The sequence below is a fragment of the Globicephala melas genome, chromosome 5, assembly GCF_963455315.2.
Source record: "Globicephala melas chromosome 5, mGloMel1.2, whole genome shotgun sequence".
NCBI lineage: Eukaryota > Metazoa > Chordata > Mammalia > Artiodactyla > Delphinidae > Globicephala > Globicephala melas.
In genome coordinates, this window is record NC_083318.1 from 129,471,060 (window position 1) to 129,496,748 (window position 25,689).

The 25,689-nt window shown below is 34.4% G+C and overlaps 1 protein-coding gene across 7 annotated transcripts in view; it reads right to left on the bottom strand.

Annotated features, from left to right (window-relative positions):
* The window catches only part of CCSER1 (coiled-coil serine rich protein 1), a 1,273,261-nt gene that overhangs the window by 349,573 nt on the left and 897,999 nt on the right, over positions 1–25,689 (bottom strand). The gene's annotated exons all lie outside the window — the stretch shown is intronic.

The following is a 25,689-nucleotide window of genomic DNA, read 5'->3' on the forward strand; positions in this document are numbered from 1 at the left end:
AGGAATACAAAGAATCATAAGAGACTACTGTGAGCAATTATACATCAGTAAATTGGACAAGCTTGAAGAAATGGATAAACTCCCAGAAACATGCAGTCTTCTAGGAATGAATCAGGAATAAATAAAAAATCTGAATAGATCAAATACTAGTAATGAAATTGAATCAGTAATCAAAAAACTCTCCCCAAACAAAAGTCAAGGTCCAGATGGATTCACAAGTGAATTCTACTAAACATTTAAAGAAGAGTTAGTACCTATCCTTCTCAAATTACTGCAAAAAAAATTAAGAGTAAGAAACACTTCCAAACTCACTTTATGAGGTGAGCATTACCCTGATACCAAACCAGACAAGGACACCACACAAAAAGAAAATTACAGACCAATATCCCTGATGAACATAGAAGCAAAAATCCTCAACACAATATTAGCAAACTGAATTTGACAACACATTAAAAGGATCATACACCATGATCCGGTGGGATTCATTCCAAGGATAGAAGGATGGATAGTTTAACATCTGAAAATCAATCAATGTGATAACACCACATGAAGAAAATGAAGGATAAAAATCATATGATCATCTCAATAGATGCAGAAAAAGCCTTTGACAAAATTCAGCCTCCATTTATGTTAAAAAAAAAAAAGCTTTCAATAAAGTGGGTACAGAGACAATATAACTCAATATAATAAAGCCCATATATGACAAACCCACACCTAACATCATACTCAATGGTGAAAATCTGCAAAGTTTTCCTCTAAGATCAGGAAAATGACAAGGGTGTCCACTTTCCCCACTTTTATTCAACACAGTATTGGAAGTTCTAGCCACAGCAATTAGTCAAGAAAGAGAAATAAAAGGCATCCAAATTGGAAAGAAAGAAGTAAAATGGTCACTATTTGCAGATGACATGATACTGTATATAGAAAACCCTGAAGACACCACCAAAAACTATTAGAACTAATAAATGAATTCAGTAAAGTTGCAGGATACAAAATTAATATACAGAAATCTCTTGGATTTCTATGCACTAATAATAAACTCTCAGAAAGAGAAATGAAGAAAACAATATGTTTACAATTACATCAAAAAGAATAAAACACCTAGGAATAAGTTTAACCAAGGAGGTGAAAGACCTGTAATCTAAAAACTGTAAGACACTGGTGAAAGAAATTGAAGATGACACAAATAAATGGTAAGATACACCATGCTCATGAACTGGAAGAATCAATACTGTTAAAATGTTCATATAACCCAAAGCAATCAACTGATTCAATGCAATCCTGGTCAAATACCAACGGCACTTTTCACAGAAGTAGAACAAATAATCCTAAAAATTTGTATGAAACCACAAAAGACCCTGAATAGCCAGAATAATCTTGATAAAGAAGAACAAAACCAGAGATTTCCTGGTCCCCTGATTTCAAACCATACTACAAAACTATAGTAATTAAAACATTATGGTGCTAGCAAAAAACAGACACACAAATTGATGGTATAGAATAAGAGAATCAGAAATAAACCCATGCTCACTTGATCAATTAATCTAGGATAAGGAGGCAAGAATATATCATGGGGAAAAGACAGCCTCTTCAGTAAATGGTGTTGGGAAAACTGGACAGCTACATGCAAAAGAAGGAATTGGGACCACTTTTTTACACCATATACAAAAATTAATTATAAATGGATTACAGACTTCAATGAAAGACCTTAAATCATAAAACTCCCAGAAGAAAACATAGGCAGTAACCTCTCTGACATCAGTATTAGCTATATTTTTTCATATATGTCTCCTCAGGGAAGGGCAACAAAAGCCAAAATAAATAAATGGGACTATATTAACCTATAAAACTTTTGTACAGTGAAGGAAACCACCAACAAAATGAAAAGGTAACCTACTGAATGGCAGAAGATACTTTGCAAACAATATATCCAGTAAGGGCTGGTATCTAAAATATATAAAAATCTCATGGAACTCAATATCAAAAAACAAACAACCCAATTAAAAAATGGGCAGATGACCTGAATAGACATTTTTCCAAAGATGATATACAGTTGGCCAGCAGGCAAACGAAATGGTGCTGAACATCACTAATAGAGAAATGTAAATTGAAACCACAGTGAAATACCACCTCACACCTGTCATCATGGCTATTATCAAAAAACAAAAAACAAGTGTTGGTGAGGATATAGAGAAAAGAGAACCTTCGTTTATGGTTGGTGGGATTGTAAATTGGTACAGTCATCATGGAAAAGAGTATGGAGGTTCCTCAGAAAACTTAAAATAGAACTACTATATGATCCAGCAATTCTGCTTCTGGGTATTTATCCAAAGAAAACAAAAACACTAATCTATGGATTAGTGTTAAAAGATATATATACCCCAATGATCATTACAGCACTATTTATAATAGCCAAGATATGGAAACCACCTAAGTGTCCACCCATAGATGAATGGATAAACAAAATGTAGTATGTATACAATGGAATATTACTCAGCCATAAAAATATGAAAACTTGCCATTTGTGGCAACATGGAGGAACCTAGAGGGTATTATGCTAATTGAAATAAATCAGAGAAAAAAATGCCATATGATTTCATTTATATATGGAATCTAAAAAAACAAACAAATGGACACAACAGAACACAAGTAGACTCATAGATACAAAAAACAAACTGGTGGTTGTGGGCAGGGATAGGGGTGATTGATGGAGCTCAGAAGGACAGACAAAGTAAGTGAAGGGGAGTAAGAGGTTCAAACTTTCAGCTATAAAATAAATAAGTCACAGCAATGTAATGTACACACAGGGAGTATAGTCTCAACAATATAGCAACTCTGTATGGTGACGGATGGTAACTGGTCTTATTATTTTTTTTAATAGATCTTTATTGGAGTATAATTGCTTCACAATACTGTGTTAGTTTCTGTTGTACACCAAAGTGAATCAGCCATATGCATATATATGTCCCCGATATCCCCTCCCTCTTGAGCCCCCCTTCCATCCTCCCTATCCCACCCCTCTAAGTCATCACAAAGCACCGAGCTGATCTCCCTGTGCTATGCGGCTGCTTCCCACTAGCTAACTATTTTACATTTGGTAGCATATATATGTCGATGATACTTGAACTTCACTCCAGCTTCCCCCTCCCACCCCGTGTCCTCAAGTCCATTCTCTATGTCTACATCTTTATTCTGTCTTGCAAGTAGGTTCATCAGTACTATTTTTTTTTTTAGATCCCATATATATGTGTTAGTATATGGTATTTGTTTTTCTCTAACTTACCTCAATGTGTATGACAGACTCTAGGTCCAGCCACCTCACTACAAATAACTCAATTTCATTTCTATTTATGGCTGAGTAATATTCCATTGTATATACATGACACATCTTTATCCATTCATCCGTCGATGGACATTTAGGTTGGTTCCATGTCCTGGCTATTGTAAATAGTGCTGCAATGAACATTGTGGTACACGTCTCTTTTTAAATTACGGTTTTCTCAGGGTATATGCCCAGGAGTGGGATTGCTGGGTCATATGGTAGTTCTATTTTTAGTTTTTTAAGGAACCTCCATACTGTTTTCCACAGTGGTTGTATCAATTTACATTCCCACCAAAGCACAGGAGGGTTCCCTTTTCACCACACCCTTTCCAGCATTTATTGTTTCTAGATTCTTTGATAATGGCCATTCTGACCGGTGTGAGGTGATATCTCATTGTAGTTTTGAGCAACCTACAGATTCAATGCAATCCCTATCAAACTCCCAATGGCATTCTTCACAGAATTAGAACAAAAAATTTTACAATTCGTATGGAAATACAAAAGACCCCGAATAGCCAAGGTAACTGGTCTTACTGCAGTGATCATTTCACTGCAATAAGTGTTGAATCAGTATGTTGTACACCTGAAACTAATATAATATTGTATGTTAATTACAACTCAATTTTTTAAAAGTGGGCTAGAAAGTCCATTTTTATGAGTATAAATGTTACCAATATACCTAGGACACTGTCCACAGTAGACATTATTAAATTGTTAGAAATTTAAGAATAATTTAGACACGGTTTTGTAAAAAACAGATTTTTTTGGACTAGCAAAGAAACATTATCACAGCTGTATTTTAGGAGGATAATGCTGCCAAAAATGTGGAATAGATTCAAAGAAGACAGAATCAAAGACAACAGAAGGCAATTAAAATATAATGAGAGCCAAACCAAGGTTCTGTCAAGGGGGTGGGCAAAAAAAAAAGTGATGTAAGAGATTTCAGGGACAGAAACAAGTTGTGTTGCTAATGAGAAGTAGGGGCAAAAAGGAAATGAAAACGGAATATTTGCCAACTCTCAGTAACTGAGAACGTGCCATTAACTAAAATAGAGAATTTCCTATGTGGAACAGGTTTGGTGGAAAAGTTAAATATAGGACATATTGAGTCTGAGGTGCATATGGTGTAGACATTATCCAGCAAACATTTTGAAATCTGGGCTTGATATTGGGTATGACATCCAATAAAATTTGGAAAAAAACCCCACGAACAAAAAAATGTGGCTTGTGATTTGAAGTTGGAAATCTCAAAGAGAAACTGAAGTTGTAGAGGTAGAAAATTTCTCCTATGGAGAAATTATAGGAGTATGACAAAACACAGCCACAATTAAAACTCAAGTCCATGGAGAGGAGACAAGGTATAATACTGGAAGGCAGGAGTCAAGGGTAGGAAAAGAATCAGGAGAAGAAGATAATGTTTCACAGGAAAGGGAGATCAATGTTGTCCTGTGGTATGGTGCGTCTCTGCAGGATTAGGAGAGAGGCTTTTTTATTTGGCAATAGTTAGGTCATTTTGCCCTAGAAGAGACCAGCTTCAGTGCAGACGAAATCTGGTTGGCAGTGAGTTAAAGGCAGAACAGAAGGAAAGGGGATGAAGCAGCGAAAGTAGGCTACTCTTTCATTTCAGTCAGGGTTCTTGGTAGCAAGCAACAGAAACCAACTCTGGCTGAGTGAGGCAGAAAAGTTATTTATTGAAATGATATTGAGTAGTTATCAGAACTAAAAGAAAGGCTGGGTAACCAAGTTCAGGGCCATGCACATCACAGTCAGAATCCAGCAAAGACACACTACCATCACATCTCAGTACCAGAGAGTAAAGTTTGCACTATCAAGTCAGCCAGCTCTGGACGAAGGATGGTACCATTAATACCACTTTAACTACTGTCCTAGGTTCTCAGTCTCCATGAAACTGTGGAAACTGTCTTGAAAGTGACTAGCTATGACTATGTCTTTGGAATATGAATGCCAGGTTAATGGAGCCTGGGTCATGTGTCCCCATGCTAGCAGTAAAGGAAGATACAGAAGTGAGTAACTGACATTTTCAGCTACTCTAGTGGGAAATGCTCCATCCCTAACTAAGATCATAAAGTAAGGAAGTTCTACAATATTAGTAAGTAGGTTCAAAGGCTGGGCAGTCACAAGAATACACATATCTAATATGTATCCAAGAAATTTGGTACTAGAAAGAAGAAAGCTTGAAGCAATATATATATATTTTTTAGACCAGAAGGGCTTTATAAACATGAGAAGAAAGAGTCAATTCAATTTAGAGAAACTGAATACAGAAGTAAATATTTAATGACAAAAGGCCTGTTTAGGAGGCAGGAAATCATGTTACTCAGAGCAGAGGTAAGGGAGTTGGCTATGAAATAAGAAAGGAAAGTTGGAGAAAAGTAATTAACTTCTGGAGAGAGCTTTCTAAAAGCTAAATATGGTGATTGTGATTTACCTGTAGTTTTACCTGTAATCATCAAACAACAGCTAATTACTACATATTAAATACTACCCTGATAGTAATGTTAAGAGCACAGGTTATAAAGCATGTTATTATTTTCAGAAATTATTCTAATTAACTCATTTATTTCTGATAACAACCAGGTGGGCACTGTTGTTACATTTTACAGAAGAGGAAACTAAGACTCCAATGAAGTTAGGATTCAAACTGAGTTTTATCCAATTCCCAGACTTTTTTAAGGATAAAAATAAGTAAAGTAATACACATTGAAAAGGGGTAATACTTTGAGACCATGAAAGAAATGTACTTTTTACTCTCTGTAAGTCATACTGGCTTACAGCACCCCCTCCTTTAACTCCTTGATACTCATCTCTGTAAGGAGCATATGTGATTCCAGTTTCAGAGAGGTCATTACTTAGCTCTGAGTTTCTATTTAGAATCTGTTTTTCAAGTCCTTAAAAGACATAGTCTTGAAAGTAAGGCTTCAAAAAATTCCCTTTACATATCAAGGGCAAGGCTTACATGTCTGCAATAGCAGTTTTGCTATAAGACACAGTATACCAAGGATAGAGGAAATGATATATAAGAAGATAAGTTCTTGCCACATGAGAAGAGGAAAAGCCACTCTGGTGTTCGAAGGAGCTTGCAGAGATTTGGAAGAGATCAGAGTAGGGATTAGATGATGCTAGAGTCTCTGAGGTTACTAAAACTCTCAGAAGAAACCTGATCATTGGAGAGAGTAAAACCCAATAAAATGCATCTAGTACTGTACATGACTAGAGAAGTTTCCCTGAGATTGCTCCTCCTGTTTACCCTAAGAGATCTTTGAGAAGGAAACAGATGCCCTCCGTAAACCAACGGGCCTGAAGAAGACTAGGCTTAGGATAAGGAAATCATGGAATGGAATGCAGGCACCTTAGAAAAGCAAAGCTATGGCAAGGTTCATAGATTTCAACAGTGGGTGCTGAGGAGCTGTCCACACGACTAGACAGGCACTGCAGTGCCCAGCAGATATCTGCGTGGGCTACTCAGCGACCTGCCCGCAGGACAGAAGAGGACCACACTTGTGCCAGATTCTTCTGCTGCTACAAGGGGACTCCCAGACAATATTCTAGGATAAATAAAGGGAAGTAGAGGAAAGGAGATTCAACGAGTGAGTGAATAATAACAGAAAATGTGAGATGATAGGAGCAAAAATTAAGATAATTTATGTCACATATCCTTAGCTTTCAGTTGGTAAAGTTAATAGTTGACACTGAAAAGGATTGTGATTGATATGAGAGGCCAAGGAGAATAGAGATTTAAAGCAGTTACTAGGTGAATTAGTTGGTCATTTAACCCTGAATGGGGGAAAAGAAACTGCTTCCAAAAGGCACTTAAAGCCTAGAAGAAAGTTCATCACTTTTTTTTCATTCATTTTAAATGAATTCAAGCTTTGTAGTTAATTTCAACATATAACAGATGTTAAATAGTTAAAGTTTTCTAAATGATATCTTCTTGTTCTCAAAACAAACCATCTAGAACATAAAATTTTTGCATTTATCCCTTCAAATTTTTATATCTCCAGGTGTTTTGTATCTAGAATATAACTGCACATAAAGTCTAGATTATTCAGTTATCCTGGACCTGATATTTCTAAATATTTAAAATACTTCTAATAATATTAAAAATTTAAGATAAAAAGAAGTAAAATCACTCACTTAAATTCAAATGTTAATAAATTACTAATCAAAGCTTTAAAATTCAAATAATAAATGCTCAGTTTATGTTTTACATCATTGTTAAAAATCCATATGCCTGTAAATCATAAGCTTGTATATATGTGTATATAATCTTTTGGGAAGGAAGAAATATAAGTTGAAATTTAAAAAAAAAACAACACTAATCAAATTGTATTTCTCTGAGGTTCTCAGATACTTCATTTGGATTCACAGAAATATTGGTCCAAGGACACCAGGATATTCAGGCAATTTCCAGATGAATTAAAGAGACTTACTATATCAATGACAATAATTCAAACAAGGTCATATAGAACAATTTTCTCAACTATTCTTAAATTCAGGTTAGACAATGACTCCAGGCCACTGGAGACCAGATGCTACAGGGAGAGAAGTATTAACTTTATCACTAAATAAATTTTCAGCATCTCCTGTCCTAATTAAGAATGAATACATTGGCATCAAAATAAGACATCTATGTGCTCTAAACCTGATTTTAAATCCAGGGCACAATACCTCTTGGAAAACTTGGATTCTACCTATATCAAATGATGAATAGAAAACAGTTATAAACTGTTTTTCTTGATAAAGACAAGAATGTAATGACCTATAAAACTAAGGCTATGACAAGTTTTAGGAGCTACATTTACCTACTTTGTATCAATGTCTATTTTTTTAGTCTATTAAGTGACTCTACAGACCCCATGAATAGATCTAAAATCATCAGGTATACATTTGGGGAGGTTTTCAGATAACTTCTAGAAAATTGAAATTCTTACAGATTATATTCCTAGATGTTCTATCTATAACTTCTTTACTCTTACTATTACTGTGGTAATTCCTAACATATTGTTTTGTTTTGTTGTCTCTGTCATAGTAAGAGTGACAGATCTCCCTTTCTGGAGCATATATAGATAGGTATGCTCAATCTGTCTATCACAATGTTAACGACGATAGGTACATTATGACTCTTCTGATAGGCACACAACCCAGGTAATATTTTGTGGGGTCTACATTTTCTTAGTATAATGCTTGAATCATAAACACTTTAGGTAAATGAATAATTAGATCATTCATTCAGGTGATATTGATTGAATATTTACAGAATACCTACTTAATGTTAGGTGATGTTCTAAGCTATACCAGAAACGAGACTAAGTCCCTGCTGCTACTTTAACTACAGGGTACAATAAAAGGTTTTAAAAAAGATTTATCAGCAATTATAAAAAGCATGATAATAGCAATTTATTAAGCATTAGCTATTCCTATAAATATGTAATACTTGGAACAGGTCAACCTTATTGTATTTGCCCCCAAGACCTCTGAACAAGATCTTCATTCAGCTTTCAGAATATTTAGCAAAATAAAATAAGCAAAGTAGTGCCAGGCTTTGGACAATTAGTTTAGAATATAATTAGGATACAATTTTCCAAGAAAACCAAAACACCATTACTTCAACACTGAAAAATTATTACGAATAATAAACCTGTTATAGTACTGTTATAGACAATGTTTTCTAGAAACTGAGAAGAAAATAAATATTTGTAAGCACTATAATTGTACTATTAAAACAAGAACTTTCTCAAGCTTTACAAAGCACTTCTATAGGAGCCAAATGATGAGTTTGGGGTTTTCTTTTCCTTTTTTTTTTAAAATAAATTTATTTATTTATTTAATTATTTTTGGCTGTGTTGGGTCTTCGTTTCTGAGCGAGGGCTTTCTCTAGTTGCGGCAGCGGGGGCCACTCTTCGCGGTGCATGGGCCTCTCACTGTCGCAGCCTCTCTTATTGCGGAGCACAGGCTCCAGATGCACAGGCTCAGTAGTTGTGGCTCACAGGCCTAGCTGCTCTGCAGCATGTGGGATCTTCCCAGACCAGGGGCCAAACCCGTGTCCCCTGCATTGGCAGGCAGATTCTCAACCACTGTGCCACCAGGGAAGCCCCCCCCCCTTTTTTTTTTTGCAGTCATACAGGTATTAAGGGGGAGTATACTAATATCCGCCTCAGTTGTCTAAAATGGCTGTTTCAGGAGACTTTTGTGGTATGGAATTATATTTCACTGGCTGTGTTTCGATCTGAGGTTGATCTGATCCACATAATAAGCAAATCTTTTAAAGTGAGATGTCTTGCTAAATGTTCTCTAAGCTCTCCTGGAGTATAAAAAGCACTACATTTCCAGCCAGAAGATCTAACGGCTATGCAATATGAAGTATTAAAGGTACTAAGATTCCCTGAAGCTCAGTTTTGTCTTCCTGAAGATGGGACTGTGTGAGAAACAAATAGAACAGTCTGTATGTGAAAGCACTTTGGAAACTCTTCAGCCCTGTACCAAATAGGCCAATCTAATAGTTCTTTGCACCAGTTCTGAGGTTCCATGGTCTCTCTAATACGTGTAGCACTTCAGAATTGTTTTGGGGGTTTTTTTGGTCTTTTTTGTGTGTGTGTGTCGCTTCCCTCCAGCTTCTAGTGATGTGTTGCTTCTTAGTTTCAGTAGTCTAGGACTTGATAAATAACAACTGCCTCCTAAGCACATCACAGGTGTAATTTGTCTTCACAACTATGAGAAAAAAGCTTAGAGGTGTTATACAGCTAATATGTTGCAGACCCTGGTTTCAAATCCAGACAGGCTATCTTCGCCCTCCTTATACATACCATGCTGCATTACTGCCTGGTCACATAAGTCTGCTGAGGACAGAGATGGTGTCTTATTTACCTCTGTGCTCATGCAGTTCTGCGCTCTGTTTTGCGGTGGCACTCAGTATGTTTATTAAGTGAATAATCTGTCTGTATGTGCAATTTATGTTTTTCTTCCTGCAATCAAAGCCCATTTCCTCTAGTTTTAATATCAAAAATGATGAATTATTTGGTTGGTTAACATTTTTATATTAGTCCTATGTGATGTTTACATAATATTATATTTATTTTTTAACAGTTCTTTTCCCAGGATTTTATATGTAGGTCATAAGCATATGACCTAATCCTCTTCACTTCTAAGTGTTGTTAATGGAGAGAATTATTAGAACCATAAAAATTTTCCAGACCCCCTTCCTCTCTCCAAAAAAAGAAAAAAAGTTAAAGAAAGGAAAAATAAGCCCAGAATATTTTATTTATTCATAGCTCTCCACGTCTAAAACAGAGTTAAGGCAGCTTCCAAAGCAAAATACAGCACCGAGAAATAAATTAAAATTTAAAAATGATGCAATGTGAAAATAATAATAGGAAAATACTATGGGGTCAGGAATTAAATTAGCATACAAAACATATCCTCTAAAGTTCTTATGCCTGGCTTAAAGTAGGGTCACAGAGCTTTCTAGAAAAGGGAAAAGGGATCAACTGCAGTGTTCATTAGGTAAAACAAACCAGTTGCCTAAGTCATTCCTGATGGTGACACCATGGAGAAGATTCTTCTGTGGCTCCTCACAGAAAGTTACTGCTTAATGTAATAAACAACCCTCTAAAACCATCCTGACAGTAAACACTGTGATGGATTTTATGGGGCTGTTTGTTACAATGCAGTTCAATAAAGGTTGATAGCTTCTTACCAGAACATAATTCAATAAAAGGAATTTCACAGAGCATTAGTAAGATGCAGTCCAGCGCAAGCTGTATGGTGGTCTGCCCTAATCCAAGAGGAGCTTAGAATACCAGGGTAGGGGTTTGTACATCAGAGAAATCTATGAACCTCTGGACAATTGTTGTGTATTGGGGAGCATGGTATTACGCTATACCATGGTATTACGCTATAGGAAGCTGCTAGATAGCACTATTAGCCTTTATCAGATTCTTAGATAGGGTCCAGAAATGGAAGAACTGAGCATGTTCCCTCAGGAAAAATCTGTAAAAGGCTTTGAGCAACAGTGAGTTCAAGTTTATGGTTACTGAGAGGAAGAGGTTCTGTTAGCCTATTAGCCAGTTCACTGCGGATCAAGGGTGGGATGGATTTGCTTGTTTGCAATCTTTGTTTCACACTTAATTCCAGTAAGAGGTCCATTTGGCAGGGCAACATTCTCTTCAGAAAGAAATTAAGCATTCATTCTAACACAGAGATAAAATGGGCAATAATACAAATTATATATTACTTTTATAAAACCAACTGAAAAGATATCATAAAGGAATGTTACATTTAAAAACAATAGAGCAAAATTTAAAGACATGAACATTTGAAAACTTTGCCCCTAATCCTTACTTGATATTATTTGCAACTTTAATCCTAATTTTATTTCCAGACCTGTGTAGACTTTTTAATGTACAACTTCATATTTATTTTTTAAATTCATTCAATTTATCTAAACTATAAACAAAAAGAGTTCTCCCAAGTGATGGGTTTTATGCAAAACCAACTCTAGTTGATAGCTACAGGTGAGGAATTATGATGGGTATTCTTTATATGTATGCATTTTTATAAGGATCATTTATATTTGTTCCTTTCCTAAACTTGGGTAAAAAAATTTTTTAAATCTCTTACTCTTTGAAACTAGTGTAACTATATTAAGATAATTCTATTGGGAAATTTTGAGGATAACCATTATGGCAACCTTGAACAAATTAGGGAAAAACCTATTCTCCTGAGTAGAAACAATCTCTATAAGTAAAATTTTCCTTCTCTTGCCAACTCTAATGCATTTTAGTTTGGTTTTATAGTAACAGCCAAATTTCTTAACATCTATGTTCATAATTTAATCTTATTTCAGAGAGTTGGTTTATCAACCACCTGGGGAAGTCATTTAAATTCTCTGGAACTTTATTGCTATTTTGTTATTTTTTTAATATTCAAAATGAGAAATCTAATTTACACTACAATTTTGTAAATCCCCTCCAGATTTAAAAGTCTATGATTAATAAATAATACACAGGTAAAAATCATCTGACACACGTGTTAGATAAGAAAACTAGCATGCCGCCCGTCCTATAGGAGGTGCTCAATAAATATTTGCAATAAGTGAAAACTTGAAGAACCACAAAATGAATTAATTTGGATGATCTGATTTTATGAATCGCATGACAATATTTAAACAGATAGGAAGATAATAATTTTAAAACACTCATACTTTTTAGTTTAAATTATGGAAATAAAAGTATAGTAGCTTGGCAAAATTTTTCTTTTATCAAAATCTCTCTCTTGATTCTTGGGAATGGGTTATAATTATTTTCTTTCAATAAGAGAAATATGGATCACAAATCAATAATACCATACTGAGGAATTAAAAGAATATACTAAATGAATATAAGGATGATAATATAAGATAAATGTCCTAAAGTATGAAGAGCAAAATTTTTAGACTATGTTTAAAAAACAAAAAGAAAAGGAGAGAGTATCACCCAAATTAGAATATATTATTTACGGAGTTGGTTGATTTAACCCTTTAATTACAACTGTTTTTCAAAGTGATGTGACTTTAATGATCAGAATTCTCATTAGTATTTACCTCTTTCAAATTCTTAAACATCAAAAGCCTTTCAGTTATCTAAGGATATATTTGACACTAGAGGTGATTTCTTCCTGCCTATTCTTATTTTCTAATTTATTTTCAATAAATACGTGTAATTATGAAAATAAATTCTGTTCAAATATATAAATAAAAACTCTGCAATTTTAAGACTATTGAACAACTAACAAAATCAAATATACATTTAGCTTGACTTTTTTCTCTAATTTATTTCAATTCATTTAAGGTTTTTTGAAGAAATGACAATACAACATATTGCTGCTTACTGATTAGTTGTCTGTTAAATTATTTTCTCCCACTCATCCTTTCTCTTTTTGTCCTTTTGAGTGAAGAAGGAAAATAGGAAGTTGAAGCAGAATAAATAACCTGCCCTGTAGTCAGGAACAGAGACATAAAGCAGCTCTATTCCAGGCTCCCTGGAGAGAGCAGTGACACACACTGGAGTCTTTTCCTGGAGCGTAGCAAGGACTGCGAATGCCTCTGAAAGCCCATTATCACTTTTATATATTTATTTATGAGATTTTCCTTGACTAATTTCTATTTCCTAGGAGACCAAAGTGATCTGGCCAAACATTCATTCAATCGCTTTAAAGTCACAAATAATAAATGTATCAAAATCTTCATTTTAGTCTCATGTCTAATTACTTAGCAGAGCTCTTTAAATACAGTCACTAGACAATAAACATATGGTTGTTCCACAAGCATTTCATTTTGCAGATAAGCAAGGCCAAAAGGTAAATGTAGGTCAGATATACTTTTTTTACTCAATAATTAGTTTTCTTCAATAACCCAAATTTATTACTAGAATATGAAAAAATATTAAGTAAAATGTTATTAAAATATGCAAAATGTATTCTGAAGCCAGAGTTAAATAAATATATTTTTAAAAAAACTTTTAAAGTACTGATATCTAGTTTTGAATATCAATGTTTAATATGTTTTTATCCATTTGTATAGATTAGCAAAATTCCCTTTTAAACATATGCATATTTACGTATTTCTAATATGCTGGATTATTTTGACTTTTTAAGTCACTAAACAGTGAAATCAGACAATAGAATCTAGAGTTCCTGTTTCTAAACTCAAAGCTATTAATAATATATAATACGACATTGTGAGGGTCATGGTATTTTTAATATTGCTTCTGCATTTCATATAACATTTAAAAATATCAATTTATACCACTGGATCATTATAAAACTTAGGTTAAAAAATGTAACTTGCCTTGTAAAATACATCAGAACCTAGAAATTTTTATTTTATTGAATGTAAGGAAGAATGAATATCTTTAGAGGAAAAAACATGTATCAGGTAGCAAAGGTTAACTCTGAATTTCTCAAGGAGAGCATCATAAAACCTTAAATGGATCGACATAACAAATAAATAATATTAGAATGCATTAAACTTGTCCTATCCAAAATTATTCTTCTTCATGGTGACAGTTTTATGATTCATAGCTTAACAAAATAATTATGTATATTAGATTATTTTATTACATCAAATTGTCAGGTGAATATCGCATTTAAATTTGGCCTAGATATTCCAGTCTTTTATATGAGATATATAATTCAGGTAAAAAACAGTACAGAGAAGTGTCATATTCCTGGAAATGAAAAATTGAGCTCAGGGGAATCAAATTATTTGAGGGGTACTATGATAGTTGAGACAAAACTCTGAAAATGGAAATTCCAGGATACTATGTATGTTCGTAAATTGAGTAGGTGGAAAATAAGTTAAGCTGACAATTTGTTAAAAGTCTATTTCAGAAATATTTCTGTGACTTTCAATATTTCTGTGGCTTCTGACTACAATCAATGTTTGTTTTGCTTACTTTGTGACTCGGCCAAGTTTCAGCATTAATTTATGAAGCTAGGCTACTCAAGAGGAACCTCTCTACAATTAAGCAAGCAGATGTCTACTGATATTATCTGCTAAGTAATTATTTACATCAAGCAATTAGTTGAACTTGTGTAAACAATAACTTAGACTTTTAGGTCTCTAGGCATAATTCTGTAGTTTAAATTTCCAGCTATATTCTCCTATCGGATGAAGGGGCAAATATTTAGGAATGAAATGTGTTTAATACAATATATGTCCTTTTTCCAAGTTTCTTTCTAGTTATAATCTTCAGAGTCCTGTTTGGGATGTGATAATAAGCTATTATACTGATTACTTTGCAAAGATGTTTCTATTCTGTCTATTACGGAAAAAAAATTTGTCCTAGATTTAGATAGATTTGCAACACTGTTGCAAAGACTACAACGTGCATATTTTGTAGGCAGCTCTCCGAAACCATTTGTGAATCAGGAGGACCATGTGGTCAGCAGGTCCTCATTCCTTGCTCAGGCACAGTGTGCCCAGGCTGGGTTGTGCCTAGGAAGTTGGTTAAAGATCATATAACTTCATCATGCCCAGTGAACTATATGGAAGTGGCAGCTGCCTTAGAAAATGGTCATTCACTTCCCGGACCAGAACATGGTGGATTGCTTGCAGGTTGTATGTTCCAGGCTTGCATTATAAAAGCACAGAACAGTTCAATACTATGAATTTCCCCCAACTCATCAACGAAGATCAGTTATGGGAAACAGTGTGGGTATACACTCTTTACAGGGATTATTTACTAAAAATTCATTAGGAAAAAATGGTTTTGAGTTTTTATTTGCAAGGAGAAAACATGAATGATAAACTCTAAAATATCAATCTAAATAAACTGTTAAAATGGTTTAAACCTAGAGCTGCCTTGAATCAGGTGCTATCGTACACAAAAAAATTCACACCCGAAGTATGAGATATGTGAGTTATCTCCTTCTTTCTATTTGGGTGTTACCCACCCTTCTGCTCATTTCACTAACAAATATCACAGTTGTATGTTTCCAGGCGGAGGTACAAGTTCTTTCACACGTGTTTGTCTCTGCACTTTTTGGATCTTTTGGTATATACTTTTCTTGCCCTTTTTTATTGGATTTGTATACAATGCAGGATCCGCCAAGCACCTGTAAATATCCACAACATTTAAGGATTGAGTTTGCCTTGATGTAACAAAATATCCAAATAACAGAGTATTTCAAATAATAAGGGTATGTTTTCTCTGATGCAACCTTAGGCCAAGAAGTAGGCGTTCAGGCCTAATACAATGTCCTAAGAATGTCAGGGTACAGGTCTTTTAGGTCCTCTTAGCTTTTTCAAGTTTCAAGATGGGTCCTACAGCGTCAACCTTTATGTCTACATTTCATGCAGAAAGTAGATGAACATGTCAAAGTCAAAAAGGCACAGGCCAATCGAATCTGCCTAATTTTTAAAGACGTTTCAACTTGTATTTAACCAACATTGATCCTAACAGTGAGACATGCTCAATACTACTTGCAAGAGAGGCTGAGATATGACATTTTTAATTGAGCATATTGACTTAATAAAATTGTGAATTTAGGCCAGTCATGGGTAGACAGGCAGAGTTATAAGAGGGCACATTCTAATCAGTGGGAAAGTTCTGGTTGCCGAAGCCCAGGGAATGTATAAGAGGAAAGACAAATTTAAAGCTAGTCAGGGCATATTAGTAACCTCTCAAATGCTAAAACTCAGCTAAGTACTTAATTTAACAGGCAGTGGGAAATCATTGAGAGTCTGAGAAGGGGAGAAATATATCTGAGCTGTACTGTAGGAAGCTTAAATTGCATGAAGGCCTGGAATGAGAGGAAGAGGGGGTCATGATGAGAGTTAGAAGTTACAGTCCTGGCAAGAAGTTTAAAGGGGAGATATTTTTGAAATAGTAAACCAATGTGTTTTTGTTCCCAGTAACTCCTAGGTCTCACATGTCTTGTGACTCTCCCATTAATTGTTTCAATGGTATTTATTACTTTGTGGGGAATCACAGCATCGAGCCAGGAATAAAAGGAGTCACTGTGCAACTCCGAGATTCAAATAGCAACGACTGAGACCCTAGCAAAACTAAAGTCTTGAAAAATTGTGTGTGTGTGTGCGCACGCGCACGCGCATGTGTGTGCATGTGTATGTGCGTGAGAAAGAGAGAGAGATTTTCTAAATTCCAAGATTTTCCCATTATATTTCACATGAAAATTTTGGTAAACTGACACAAAGTTTTTCTACGTGCCATACAGTAGAAATGACATAGTATATAATACTATGACATTAGAGCAGAATTTCCTCTAAGGATAAAAGGGGAAAAAAGTTTACAAAGTTGGGAGACAGTGAATAAATTTGACGACAATAGTTCTGGAGCAAAGCTGATTGCTGACTTTTCTGAAAAGGGACCAAAACTAATACCATTCCTCTTCCTGAACTGCAAAACAATTCTGCCTTGCAGGGTGCTTCTGTGCCAACAAGGGTAACCCTCATAGAATAAAAATATGTTTACACAAGGGAGCACATAAGATGGCACTCAGCGTATTTTAAACTTCAAATATCATACTTAATATTAACGGATGGATACTTAAATAGTTTGAAAGTACAAAATACTGCTCCTTTGCTGCGCTGAGTGAGAAGCATTCAATACTGGTGCCCCTGAATCTAACACTGTAATTTTATCTGATCTAATACAATCCTTCTCTTGTTTCACAAAGACAGTAGGCTGAGTAGATGTAAATATCAGAATCAACATGGCATTTTACCAAATATGGCTTTCTGAGAAGTGGAATATATTACTTTTAACCTTGTTCTATAACTTAGTACAAATTCAAGTTTAAGTGAAGAATAGGATCCTCCTATTTCCTGAAAAATGCTTCAGTCTAATAACTTTTGGAGATCTGCTTTGCCTTATTCTCTGCTAAATATAGGAAGACTTTGAAAAGGAACATGAACAATCAAAAAGATGTTGGAGTGCTTATTATGCTACCTGTAAAGAACATGCCTATGGCAGGGAGATAGGGATCTCAGATTGGGTGTCATATTTAGGCCATTAGGTTTGACATTTCATTTGCAATAAAAGTTACAAATGCTAGAAAGACAAGACCCAGCCAAGTGGTAGTAGGTTCCCTAAGTGCTGTCTGTGACATTACCATATAGATGGAGATATACATATAAATGAAGCATGTTATCACTTGTTGAATTGTATTTGATGTTCAGACAGTTTAAGATTTCTGCACATTGAACATCAAAGTACAAAAAGAAAGTACAAAGAGAAAGTATCTGTTATCATTATATGCCAAGTAACATTTAAATCCTAAAAGAAAATAAAAATCACTATTAGAAAGATGATAACACTGATAAATACAATACAATAATACATAATTAGACAACGAGAAATGCCTTATAAAGCTGCTGGAATTGTGAAAAGGAAAACCAAAAGTGTTTTATTACTTATTAATTTTAACTTACAGTATTACGCATTTTCTTTATATTTTCTTAAAAATGACTACTAGTACTTCAGTTCCGCAAAACAAGTCTAGTTTTGAACAACAACAATAAAAGTTTTAACTGCTTAAGGATATTAACAAGGATAGATAAATATGGGATCATTCTGCCTAAAATAGTTTATTTTTCCATAAGGCAAAGTTATACAAGAATTAGAGCAAGATTGAAAATGCATGAGGTCTGAGCTGGTGGCAGGTGAACTGGGTAACACTATCTGGCAGAGACTGAACTCTTCTTGTCAGGAAGGACTGAACACATTAGAACAGAAAGGTTCTAGACTGGGGGTTGACAAACTTTATCTGTGAAGAATCAGAGTAAGTATGTTAGCCTGTGTGGGCCACAGGGCTTTCCCCAACTACTCAACCTCTGTCACTGTAGTGTAAAAGTAGGCAATGCACAAACAAATGGGCAGGTCTGTGTTCCATTACATTTTATTTATGGATGCTAAAATTTGAACTTTATATAATTTTGTGTGTTATAAAATATTTTACTTATTTATTTCAACCACTGAAAAACAGAAAATGTATTCTTAATTGCAAGTCATACAAAAATAAGCAGGAAGCTACGTTTGCCCCACTGGCTGTCTTTTGCTGAACACTGTTCTAGATCAAATACGATTCCTAATTTCCTAATAAATGACCTTCCACTATCATCCTCTACAGAGGCTCTATGAGCACCAGCATATCCCGGTCCAGGGATAGGAATAAATAAATTTAATAAGAAATTTTCTAGTACATAGTCTCACATGAAATAAAAGGAAACAACATGGGAAAGCTAAGTATTAAAGAAGTATTTAGTCAAGACATACAGGTTGCTGAATGAAAGTAGGTGGGAGCTAATGTACTAGAATAAAATTAGCGGTATAAAGAACTGGAGACCTTGACCCAGTGAAAGAATATATGAAAAAGTGGTAAAGAAATTAAATTACCAGGAACATATGAAATAATAAAGATGATGGAAATAATAATAGTCATCATCATAATCCTACTGTGAGAGGCAGTTTATACAGAGAATTTAGAGTCTCACTACCGGGCTTCAATTTTGCCCTACCACTTCTGGGGGAAAGTTATTTAAGCCATGTGTCCCAGTTTCCTAATCTATAGATTAGGGATTTTACCTACCTCAAGGGGTTGTGTGAGGATTAAATGAAGTAATATATGTAAATGGAAGAGTATCTAGTATAGCAAGCAGCATATAGGTATTTGTTAGTATTGATGATTTTTTATCTCTGTAATTTTGTATCTATGTAATGATGACTTGGAAAAAAATATACCTATATAACGTTTTTAAGATTAGGAAATCAGATATGTGGGGTATTTTTTACCCTTAAGTACATCTATAAATCCAGTAAAACTAATTTAAAAAATTTAAATTGAAATTAGCAAAATTATCTAAAAGTATAATGACAAAAACTATATTCAGGTATTATTTCTTAGGTAAATATTCAGGTATTATATGGTAGAGCATCATTTTGACACTAAAAATTTTAAGATTGGTCCATGTTTCTTCTCAAAGACTCGACACTCTGGGTTAAAGACATAAATAACTTTAAACTAAGAAGTTATTTTTAAAGTATAGGGTTATTTTATTTTCTTCTAAGAACAACTTTACAAACAGAAATATTAAATAAGTAAGAAACAAAACCAATTTTTCATAATTAGAAACCGATTTGGTTACTGTAAATAGTGAATGGCATATAAAACAACCTATAAAAGGACCAGGCTTAAGGGCAAAGGCCAAGATTTCATTGTCTATCAAGTTAGCTTTTAGGTAACAAGAGCTACCCAATGAGTGTTCCAGAAGACAAATTTAACCTGGAAATGAACATTTGCAAGTAGTTGGCATACAGATTAGGTTTGCCTGGAAGAGAAAGGAGGGACGGCAGGACAAGTAACAGATCCTAGCACCCTCCCTTGTGAAAGTCCACTATAATAAAACATTGAAACTAAAGGCAAATCAAACATTTGCAAATCAAAGATTAAAGAGTAAACAGAAGAGTAATACAGGTATACCATGGAGATAATGTGGCTTCAGTTCTAGGCCACAAGAAATTGAATATTCCAATAAAGCTAGTCACACAAATATTTTGGTTTCTCAGTGCACATAAAAGTTATGCTTACACTATATTGTAGTCTATTAAGTGTGCAATACATTATGTCTAAAAAAATAATATTCATACCTTAATTTAAAATACTTTACTGATAAAAAATGTTAACCATCATCTGAGCCTTCGGTAAGTCATCATCTTTTTGCTGGTGGAAAGTTTGAAACGTGAGAATTACCAAAATGTGACACAAAGACACAAAGTGAGCAAATGCTGTTGTAAAAATGGTGCCAATAGACTTGCTCAACACAGGGTTGCCACGGGACTTAACTAGATGGCGTCCTCAACAACAGGCGACATTAGAACATCCTGTAGGAATGGACTGTAGTCACCAAAGGCAATCGATGTAAAAATGCGGTCTTGCAGTCTCTAACTTTTATTACCACAGATGGTTTCACTTCAACTGAATAATTAATTTTCACTTGGAGGAAGATGAAGCGTATATGGAATGTTCAAAATCCACTCCTTAATCAAGCCTGATAGACTAATACTTATTTGAATTCCAAAAGGTAGAAATTATTTTATTTTTTAGATTGACTCAGACAAGGGGAATGTAAATAATTCTAATACCAAAAATACAGGGTAACTCACAACGCATAGCTTCTAAAAATTATTATTCTGAATCTGAAAATCTAAATAAAAGCTTAAAAAATAATTTTATTATCACAGTCCTAAAAGACCATTATTAAATAATACCACTAAGTTAATATTTTAGGTCAAATGTATTTAATATTTTGAATATTATTTATAAAGCTATAACAAATACTCTAAAATGAATTAATCTATTAACTTCCTGCTTCTCTATTATCTTTTCCTCATCACTATACAATTTTTCAAATATCATATAGTACAGTATGAGGGGTGGGATATTGTGATTTATAAGAAATATATTTATATATATATTCATATATATATATATATATATATATATATTCGGATGACCAAAATATACTTCTCATATATATTTGGTTTTCATCCACAATTCCAGCTCCCAAAACCCTTGGAATTTCCTGAGTGATAAGAGCCATGGGAGTATCTTTTGTTATAATATTGGGCTCTTGTCTTCAGTACCTGAAAATGCTTCAGAGTTCCAGAGCCATAAATGTGAAAGAGATGTCTTGCTATTCATGACAAGCCCTTCCCACCACAACTGGATTTATATTAACAAAGATGCATTTGCAAAGCACCTAAGGCTGGCTGGTTGCCAGGTGCACCAACTGTGAATAGAGGGTTGGAATTTTCAGTCCCAGACCCTGATTTCCAGGGAGGGTAGAGGGGCTAAGTTTGAATCAATCACCGATGGCCAATGAGTTAATCAACCATGCCTACATAATGAAGCCTCCACAAAAGTCCAAAAGGAAGGGGTTCAAGGTGCTTCCACATTGGAGAACCAGAACATTTCCACATGTCACCATGCCAGGACCCAAGAGCCACAAGGACAGAAGTTCCTCAGGCTGGGACTTTGCCCTACGTTTCTCTTCATCTGGCTGTTGATTCATATCCTTTAATATCCTTTGTAATAAATTGGTAATCTAGTGAGTAAACAGGTTTTCCTGAATTCCATGAGCTTTTCTAGCAAATTAATTGAACCCAAGGAGAGGGAGGTGGGAACCTTTGATTTATAGCCAGTCTCAAGTACAGGGAACAACCTGGACTTGCCATTGGTATCCTGAGTTGGAGGGGTTTATTGGAACCTTCAATTTGTATCCAGTCTGCAGAAGCACAGGTAACAACCTCGGTTTGCAACTGGCATCTGAAGGAGAGGGTGGTCTTGTGGGAATGAACCCTTTACCTGTGGGAGCTGATTCTATCTTCTGGTGTCTGAGAATTGCTTAGTGTTGTAAGGGAAACTGTCCCTCCTACACACACAATGCAGTTGAGTCTCAGAGCATCAAAAGGAAGAAAACAATTTGTCTAATTTGCAAAAAGAAACTGATGTCTAAATTTAAAAATAATTATTTCATATACACTAACTAATTATTAGGAATAAAGCATAATTTTTCATTATTTCTGTGTATCCATCAAAGACCTATTTAATAAGAATCATTTCATCTTACAAATTCATAAGAAATATTTTACTTATCCCCAGGGCACATGTAATTTCTCCTCAGATAACTTTGCTCATGAACAAGAAATTTTCTCCTTTTTCAAAACAAGAACCTGTAAAGGAAACTAGTCTTAATGGACAAGCTAAAAAGTAGTAGCTGGCACATTTATATAAAAGGGTTTTAGGAAATCAATTGTGTTGCCCTTAGTTTTAATCACTGTTCTTCCTGCCTACCACAAATCCATATTAGACATTAGGTAACTGTCTAGTTTAACATAATTTCCTAAATTTGATTTTTTAGGTTGTACTTACCAACTCTGCTCTTAAATGTTGCCTCAGATATTTGCAATATTTTTAATGCATTTTTCTGGTGGTGTTGAAAGATAGCTTTTATTAATCAAGAACACTTCAGGACTCCAATACTCCACTCCTAAGTGTAATTCACTGTAATTCCTTACAGTGAATACATTTATACCCTTTCCTGGATTCTCCTACCTCTTATCTTTTTTCTCCTTCTGTTCAATGTATGTTAAAATAAAAATGCAAATCTCAGACAGAGCATTTAGAAGTATCACTCAAAGCCTCTCACTCCAACTTGCTTCTTCTACAAATTAAAGAAATAAATCCTTCTCAAACAGCTGTTCTGAGGAAAGTAAATAGCATGATGCTTAGCACAAAATAGACAATTAATAAATAGTGCTTGGATCATTTTCCCTATGTGGTTAAATCCCCAAATCTAGCAGTTTTATCTGCATTTCTGGCCATTTCCCTAAGATCTCCACATAATGGTAGATTTGCAAGAGGCTTACAAAGACCCTTCTTTAACAGTATTCTTTTACCTTCCACTATCTCTCCCAGTTACTTTCTTTACCCAAACTATTGCTTTATCGTATGCTTTACAGTAAAATAAAAGGTTTTTTTTTAAAAAGGAGTAGGATCACTTGGGATTTAACATGTGGATTTTAACATAAATGAAATTTTACATTTGTATCCTAGAAAGTGCTTCAAACTATCTTACAACTAATCAGAATAAATTTACAATAAAATATATTTGAATAGATTCAGAGTACAAGGTAAAAATACTTATCCCTCCACTATGACAATTTTAATTTAATTAAATTTAACTTATTTAACAAGGTAGTGAAACACTTTTTGTAACTGATCCTTGTAAATTGGTTGAGAAAGAGGAAGAGACCTAATCAGATATCTGCTACTGAATTTCGGACATGGTGTGTTTGTCTGGGTACCACTTCCATTAATTGGCAATTTAACATGGGAAAGAATTTAATGAACACATAAAATACCAATGCTCTTGGCTTTGAAGTTTTGGAGGTCTCTTTGAAATCTGAACTCATGACTACTACAGGGATTATCAACTATTTGGGACTTGTGATTTCCAATATTATACTTTTCTAATCTTGTTCATTTATAATGAACTGATGACTGCTGTGCACAATCAAAACAGGCTATATTTTATAAGTTCATTGTCATCAATGTAATAAGACTACTTTTTGAAAAAGAATCAGATTTCATTAGTTATATTCTGAAATTTTAGAAAGATACGGAGAATATAAATAACTTGTAGGAAATCATTCAAAAGAACAAAATCTCAATTTCCTCAAATCACATAAGATAGTGAACATATAAGAATATACCCAAATACACACACGTACCCACACATTTAAAAAAGGAATTAGAAATTAGCAATGAAAAGAGGCTTGCATTTGATTTTTTTTAATGTATCTCTATTACTTCTATTCATGTCAAACAGGGGATAAAGTGGCATAAAAGACCTAAAATAATAACAGTAAAAATTTTAAAATAAAGGAAGAGAAGAAAAATGAAAGGAAGTAAGAAGAGAAGGAAAAGAAAATGAGAAAAAGAGGAGGAAGGAAGGGAGAAATGAGAGAGAGAGAGAGATAAAGGAAAAAGAAAGCTTGGTTAAATTTCATTAATAATTTTAAAAGGGAAAGGAATCTCCTTGCCTATAATTCAATATCTGGAACACATCAGAACTCCATGAAGGTGGTGAGAAGGGTTTTATAAGCAAACATAGGAGATATTAATCTATAGTTGGTTACTAACAAGAGGAAAAATAACATAAATAACTGCTTTCATCCAGTACCCACGGCCCCTACTTGTGAATATCTTACTACTTTTGCTTCTCCTTCCCCCCTCCCTCTCTTCCTCCTTCCCTTCCACTCTCTCCTGCTTCTCTCTCTCTCTCTCTCCTGTGTATATATATGTGTGTAATATTTTTATTGCATTCTTACTTAATCGAATATAAGTTGTAGATAGGATTCCCTATAAACTCTAAAAATTTTAGTGTGACTTTTCTAAGTTAAAAGGATACTCTCTATAAAACCTGAGTACAACCATCTAAGTCAGTAAATTAACACTGAAGACAATACCGCCATCTAGACTACCATTTAACACACAAATCCCATTCAAATTTTGACAATGGTCCCAATGATTCCCTCTTCAGATATCTTTTCCTCCTGGTCTAGGATCCAATCAAGAATATATCTTGTATTTTTTGGTCATATCCCTTTAGTCCCCTTCGATCTGGAACTGCTCCTAAATCTTACCTTTACTTTTGTGAACTTCATACATTTTAAGAGTATGACCAGTTCGTTTATAGAATGCCTCTCAGTTTTAGCTTATCCGACATTTATGATTAGTTTCAGATTCTGAATTTTATGAGGTATATTACAAAAATGATGTCAATTGTTCCATTACCAGTGACGCTTTAGTTAAGATGATGGCTTCAACCACAACTGCAAAGTTACCATTTTCCCCTTGGCAATTAATAAGTATTTGGGGAGGTGCTATTTCAAAACTCTGAAATTATTCTATTCTCCAAATTTTCACTGTCTAGTTAGCATCCATCGACAATTCTTATCTAAATCAATTATTGTTATGTTGGTTATCTGATTTTCTAATTCACCATTCATCTACATTTATTAGTTGGCATTCAACTATTAGTTGGCGTTCTTGTAAGGAAGAACTTTCCCTTCTTCCCATTTGTTTAATTAATATTTATTTTTTATGTCAGTAGGGACTCAAGGGTTTCTATTTTATCCCATAGGTAATAATCTGTTATTATCAGTATTTATTTTGATGCTCAAATTGTCCTACATTTGCTTAGTGAAGACTTCTTAGGCCAGCTCCTCAATTTTTTTTTCTTTTTTTTGGACAACAACCCATCATCTTGTGAGTACTGGTTTGTA